The sequence below is a fragment of the Peromyscus leucopus genome, chromosome 17 (genome assembly GCF_004664715.2).
Source record: "Peromyscus leucopus breed LL Stock chromosome 17, UCI_PerLeu_2.1, whole genome shotgun sequence".
Lineage (NCBI taxonomy): Eukaryota > Metazoa > Chordata > Mammalia > Rodentia > Cricetidae > Peromyscus > Peromyscus leucopus.
In genome coordinates this window covers 27,290,591-27,297,806 of record NC_051077.1, presented here as the reverse complement: position 1 = coordinate 27,297,806, position 7,216 = coordinate 27,290,591, and the positions used below count along the sequence as shown (strand labels likewise).

The 7,216-nt window shown below is 40.4% G+C and overlaps 1 pseudogene; it reads left to right on the top strand.

Annotated features, from left to right (window-relative positions):
- The first annotated feature begins 5,985 nt into the window (after positions 1 to 5,985).
- LOC114695172 lies at positions 5,986 to 6,788 on the top strand (annotated as a pseudogene).
- Positions 6,789 to 7,216: the final 428 nt, after the last annotated feature.

Genomic DNA, 7,216 nt, shown 5'->3' with positions numbered 1-7,216 from the left:
GGCTACAAAGGACAGGGATAGATGGGTCAAGGCCAGGTCCTATGACTCACTAAAGATAAAATTGATACAGTCTCCATGACTATAATTGCCCTATTTTGTCCTCTTTGTTTCACATTGGGAAAGGCCCATGACCTCCATATTATGCTGGGATTAGAATTAATCAATCAATAACCTCCATTTCTAATTCTGACAACTGAAAATGGGACCAATCTAAGCTCACCCTGGGGGACCTGCAAGGAAAGGGTTCCTGCTTCATGTCATTAAGATACCTCAATAGTTCCCCTGTGCAAATTTATGTAGCCATATACAGCAGATTAACTCCAGGAATAGTGGTTGAGAATATTTCCAGAGACTATCCACCTTGTTTGTACTAACAGCTTAACCAAGTATACCTCTTCTGAATTGTGTTCACTGGAGGAGAGCTCATTCCTTTGCATCCTCTGTATGTCCATTCATAGGTGTTTATCCATAATAGAGAAGACAGTAGGCCCCACCTAAATCTAGATTCTGGATTTCCCTGTGCATGAAGAACCATGCCCATTCTGATTCCACCAATGATGGGGGCAGGTATCACTGACTCCACTGTAGTTGAGGTCTCCACCAATGATGGGGGCAGGTATCACTGACTCCACTGTAGTTGAGGTCTCAGCCCTAATTGTAGGGGATTAAAAACTTTAGGGAATTCAAGGAGACATAGACCTGAGATTTCTGTAAAACTCTATTACCTGTCTGGAGAGTCAGATAGACTCCTGGAAGAAGTTGGTCTTCATAATTGTAAAGGACTTGATCTCCTCTTAATGAAACAAGGAGATCTCTGTATGGCATTGGGAGAAACTTGTTTCTTCTAGGCCAAACAGTCAGGGGTAATTAGAGAAAGTATAGCCATAGTTAGAAATAATCTTCAGGAAAGAGAAAAGTGATACCAATAATATGACAACTGGTACTAATCCTTGTTCCCCTGGTCCTGCTGGTTAACAACTCTATTTATGGCCACTGGAGGACCATTAATCTTTTACTCCTAGCCCTTACTATAGAACCCTGCTTATTCAACTGTCTACTTAAGTATGTAAAATGGAGAGTAAATTCTATTAAATTGTTACTGCTAAGAGGACAATATAATCCCCCAGCCCAAGATGAGTCCATGATATGACTCATGCCATGGAACCAATGGAGGATGTGACAGGCCCTCAGACATTAGCACAACTGACATCCACCACGTTATAGGCAGCATTCTGACCTTAAAACCCAGCATACAGACCCCTAACAGTTGCCAAAACAAGAGCAAAGACCTGATCTATCAAGGACCAGTCTATAGTTCTAGGAAAGCCCCTAAAATGTACTAACTTGGTTTTTCAGCTTCTGTAGTTCTGCTTCTTGGTAACTGATATGTGACAAACAGGCTGTGTTTTTTGCACATAAAGACAAAGTTCTGCAAAACTTGGAGTTGCATGATTGGGCAAGTTCTTATGCAGCTGCTGCCTGGCAATAAAGACTTTCTTTTTGGCTGTAAAAGTTTCTGTGTGGTGGTATCTAGTGGGATTGCCTCAAAACAACAGGACTAATTATGGCAATAAAATTAAGCTTTCTAGAGTGAAAAATAAGGAAGACAAGAATTTTGCTATTGATTTGAATTAGGTATATTTATAAAGCTTGTTGAGGACAGTCTTTTCAGTGGATAAAATGAGGGCAATAATTCTAACTGGACAAGTTTAAGTTCTTTATTTTCTTCGTGAGTATAGTGATGAGTGCCTTCAGGTTGCCTCTCTTCAACTTCTGTATTTGTAAAATGGGCATACTAAAAGTATCTATTTCATATGCTATAGCAAAGAGGCAACCAAAAATTTCCCAATTTTAGATAACACATTATAACTACATTGAATCTTAGAGCAATCACTCAGTTAATGCATTTTCATCCACATGTTGGTACAAGAAGAAAATGCAAAAGTGTAGAAAGATTTACTTATGATTCACATTACAGCTTATACATGTGGGAGCTAAGCTTCAATCAATTCTCACGTACTTTCTGCAGATCCCAGTGCCCTGTGTGAGATGAATGTGCCCCTGGCCTCTCCTGTCTTATTTTATAGTCTTGATTTATGTTTTTATGCTTTATTGTGAGTTATATGTTTACAGAGAGTCAGAAAATTACAGCATTGAAGAAAAGAACAGAAGGGAGGTGGTTAGGTGTATAAAGCCAAATGTTTATGTCAATTTAGTCCAACACTTCTCGCATACTCTATCATCAAGCCTGAGAAAAACCACTCTCAGCTAACAGCTGAAATCCAAGGGACTTCCAATTTATTTCAGTTTTCAAATAGATTTTTATTGGACTTATGTAAATGCAGACAATATTGTTACATAAACAAATAGGCAGAGCAGATTTAAAAGAAAACAACCACGGTTCTTGGAAGCATGGAAATAAAATTAAGTAAATTCTCCTTAAAAATTCTTTTGCAGTTTCAAATTCAGATTTCATAGAGAGCTTTATTTGCCAACATTCTTCACGCTGTTGCTTTCCAAAGCGATAGCTTGTTCTATTCATTATAGACAGAGAACAACCATTAAGCTTTAGAAAGCTAAATGCAGTTGCAAAGCCGCTGATCCCAGCCTAGAGGATGTACTTTACACTTCCTTGAAGACTGACCCAGAAATCCCAACTGGGACACCATGCTGCTAGAATAGCTTAAAAAGATTAAGCCGAAAGAAAGGACTTGTGAACTTCTGTTCTGCCCGTATTTATGGTGTTTTAGGTGAACACATCCAAGAGAATCAACTGCAAAGTAATTAATAAAAATATACCCAGATCTGTTCACTTGGCTGCTAAGAATAGTTCATATTCCATGACTTTTTTGTTTATTTTTCACTTAACTTGTCAAATGCCATGAACACTAACTCACATAAGCTTTGGTAGCCTAACAATTTTGCTAATCAGGAAAAAAATAAATAAAATCCACAGAACCTAAAAACACTTTAACTTTGAGATGTTTCAGAGACTACAAAAATTATTTTATCATGACAGCTAGGGTGTTCGGCCATCCGATCCCCAGGGTAGGTCAGCTCAGGCACTCTCTTGACCATTGCCAGTAGTCTACAGTGGAGGTATCTTTGTGGATTTCTGGGGGCCTCTCTAGCACTCTGCTTATTCCCATTTGGGGGTGGGAGGAGGAAGGACAGGGGAATCTGTAGCTGATATGTAAAATTAAATTAATTATAAAATAAAAATATTTATAAAAATTATTTCAAATGCACGCAGCAAATATTTTGTCTTTGAAAAAAGAATCATTTCAATAAATAATCAATTACTTTGTTAAGTAAAATTGATCAAATCACCATTACTACTCTCTTGGATAGTTTTCTGAAAGGAGTAAGTTGTGATTACTTTTAAAGAATATTTCAACTGACTTTGTTGTATTACAGCACCCCGGCCAGGGAACCAGGTAGGCTAACTACATCTTCAGCTTCCCTCCTAGCTCCTCCAAGTCCAAACCCCGAGGCTCATGCCAGCTCTGTAACAGACCATCTGCTGCAGCCTCCCCTTCCTCTCTGTTCCCATCTCCAGTTCATCACACAGACCTTTCTACCCAACTTCCATCCTGAAATTCATTGCTTTATCCCAGCCCAGGCACTCTCTAGGAGCCCACTGGCTAGTCCAGCCAGAGAAGCAGATAGGCTAACTGTAGGTCTTCACCTCTCCCTCAGCTCCTGTGAGGAAATATGAACAGTTTTGCTGCTCTGTGCCAGGAGACTGGACAAAGACTAGATGTAGTTTTCATCAGATCACATATGCTCATTTTATGTTTATCTAATGTCATAATTGATCTAGAGATTTTACTTTATTATTATGCCAAGTATATTTAACTTTATAATTATATTATACAGATAAAGGAGGAGTTTTAGTTGTAGCGACTTTTTTCCAAGGTAATAAATTACTCATGGGAAGGTTCATAAGCTCTTTCATACACGGGGATCTCTCCATTTGAGAAGCTTGTAATTATTGCGTTATGCTAAAGGTGGTTGAGAGGTAAGCAAATTGCAGGCCAAAAGAGCTCAGCTGGAAGAACATTAAACTGGAGATTAGCAAACTATAAGATCAAAGAATACCAAGTGTTCAAGAGCTGGATCTCCAAAGCATCCTTTGTGTCATCTCTGGAGCCAGAGGAACCTTAAGTGAGACAAAGCAACTGTGGGTGAACCTTTTGGGATGCTGAGGCTGTGGACATACAGTGGAAGCTTAGTGTTACTGCTGACCTGAGAAGAGCTACCCACACCATGTTCTGAGCTGTTGTATTGCTAACTGAACTGGGATTGCTGAGTCAGTCCCTCAGAGCCTTTCATGTAGGCAATTGTTTTGTCCTCTGGTCTTGTCAGAAATCTCAGTTCAGTGTTTTCCTCATTGTTGTGGCTTATTCTCAGCTACATTTTATTAGATTTTCATTTGCCTGATATAAGGTCCTAAATCCATCTGTGACTTAGAACTTGGTTGATGGTCTTAGTTCTACATTAGAATCAATATGTAAGGCTTCAGATATGCCAATGCCAGAGTCCACCTACCCTCTAGGTTCTTCATTCTGATCCCTGAAAATGAGTGTGTAGTATTTGCATGTATGTGTTTTAAGAACTCCTGGTTATATTAACATATGTCATTTCACTGGACTGACAAAGTCAAACTTCACACACAATAGTGAAGATAAAAGTTTTTATAGAAATTTGAGTTAATTTGCTTATTATTGCAAGGCACTAGACTAATTTTAATGCAGCTACTCAGGCCAACATTGCTCAGTGAATGACTAGCAACGGTACTTGTCTGAAACTTCTGGTTCTCTCCTTCCCTTCTTTTTGCCCACAGCTCTTCTCTAACAGTTCTCATTGAAGAGAAGTTCTGACTGATGTATGAGGCCCTTTCACACTCTAAGAAGGTTCCCCAACACCCTACCATTTTGGCCTAGAGGAGAAAGGGTCTCTTGTTCTTGTCATCTGCATGACTAGGTGCTCACAGGCATTCTACATGAAAGGGGTCAAAGCTGTGATAATAAGAATAACAAAAGACAAAAGTAAATGATGTAAAAGCTAGAAATATTAGAAGAGCTGTGTGATAAGGAGGTCCAATGGTAATAAAGAAAATGCTAACACAAATTTTGCAACAGTAGATCCATGAGACTTGGTGGGGCCGTGGTTTCCATGGGGTAGATAAAAACATTTAAAATCATTTTGTTTCTCCCCCTACTCCAAGTTTTACTCTCTGGAGGATGGAAAACTACCTTTCCTTTCTATCATTGATATAGTCCTTTTCTGTTAGAATGGTTATTATGTAGGAATATGAAACCTGTTTTAACAGATTTTGTCTTGTACATGGCTTTTGAGCAAATTAGTACCAATTATCAAGAGCCTTTAAACAACCATCTTGCATCAAAAGCTTAACATGCATGTGGACTATAAAAAAAGCATACTTTATTTCCAATTTCTTTTTAGTCATAGAACTATAGCTGAAAGTAATCCATCAACCAGGGTGTGGTTGGGAGGACTTAGATGATACATGCCAGAAACGAAAATCCCAAAAGAAAAAAAGCTGAAACAAATGATTACTTTCAAACACATTTCTTGGGAATTTCAACCCTCTCCAACGACTCACTGTATTTCACAGCAGCCAGTCCCCCAAATGACTCAAACAAGTTCGGGATAGATCAGATTCTGAATTGGTTCCCAAGAAGACGAAGGAGGGACCAGTGGGATGGCTCCACAAGGAAAAGGGCTTTAGCTTTAGCTTGACTACCTAAGTTTGGTCCCTGCAAGCCATGCCTCACAAAGGCAGAAGGACTTCCTGCAAGTTGTCCTCTGATCTACACACACACACACACACACACACACACACACACACACACAGAGAGAGAGAGAGAGAGACAGACAGACAGACAGAAATAGAGAGAGAGAAAAAGAAATAAGTACACAAATACACAATGAATTAATAAATTTAATAAAATTTTGAAAATGGGAAGATGGTGGCCGCTGCAGCAGGCCTGAAGTTGGGTAGTTGTGGAAAGGAGCAAAGGCCAGAGGATGGAACCAAATGAGGCGGTGGGAGCCAACTTTCCAGGCGGCCAAACGTATGGCTTCACTACTGAGCACCTGGCTGCGGAGGGCATGGTATCTGACATGTACCCCTGGCTGATATTTGATTCCTGTACTATACCTGTTGCAGAACTGGGTGAGGGTGACTATTTGGTTAAGTACCCACCATCTCAAGTTACTTGCTATGGAGAGGCAAGTTCACCCAATTGTGAACCCATTGGCTAGATTGTAGCCCAAGGCAGGATTACACCCCCACATCAGAGGATGCACAAGGCCTACAGGAAGCCTAGAAGGCTCTGTAGACCAATGAGTGGACTATCACACCAGATCTGTTGTAACATCATGCCATTACTTGCCATATGCTCTTCACAAAGAGAATGACTCATCTGGCCTCTAGCCTCAAGCTGGATCATGCTTGGGCTGGTATGCTCAGCTACAGCTGACAGCATCTTCAGGTTGCCAAAGTGAGCCCATGGCACAAGAAGCATGGGTGCCAGGTCATAAGTGTTCACACCTAGGATTTCAGGGACCCCTTGGGTGTACTGGAGGCAGATTCCACGATTCATAATGCAGGCTTTAAATGCTTCCTCACTTGTAAATCTGATGTCTATATCCACCCGGGCATCTATTGAGCCAACCTCTGGTCCTTTTGTTTCACTCTTCATGAGGTTCATTTCCAGCTTGGAGCAATACCCATGGCTTTCCACATGCAGTCACAGTAGCAGCAAAGGGCAGATAAAAGCAGCTAGTAAAGGAGGTTAATCAAAGGAGCTCTAGCAAGGGAGCTACTGGAAAGAACAAATATGGGGTTCAATAATAACCCCTACCAAGTCCATCTTCATGGGATTAATAGCAACCTTGATGTTTTCTAGAAAAAGGAAACAAAGGAGTGTTTTGGCCTTTGCACAGTCAGTGCAGAAAACCTTGGTTGGAACATTGATTTGATTGATATTGTCTCAGTTCTGGTTCTCCCTGGTGATGCTTCTGTTCTTGAAGGATGCAATCTGGTTCCAGTGACATGATTACACCTGTTCCAGCACACAGCTTCAACATTATGGAAGAGGTCCTTATTTGGATGGTAATTCCATTATAAGGTGGTCAGTCTGTCCTGAGGGCTCCCTGTTGCTTGTGGTAGTTTTGATCCTTTGTC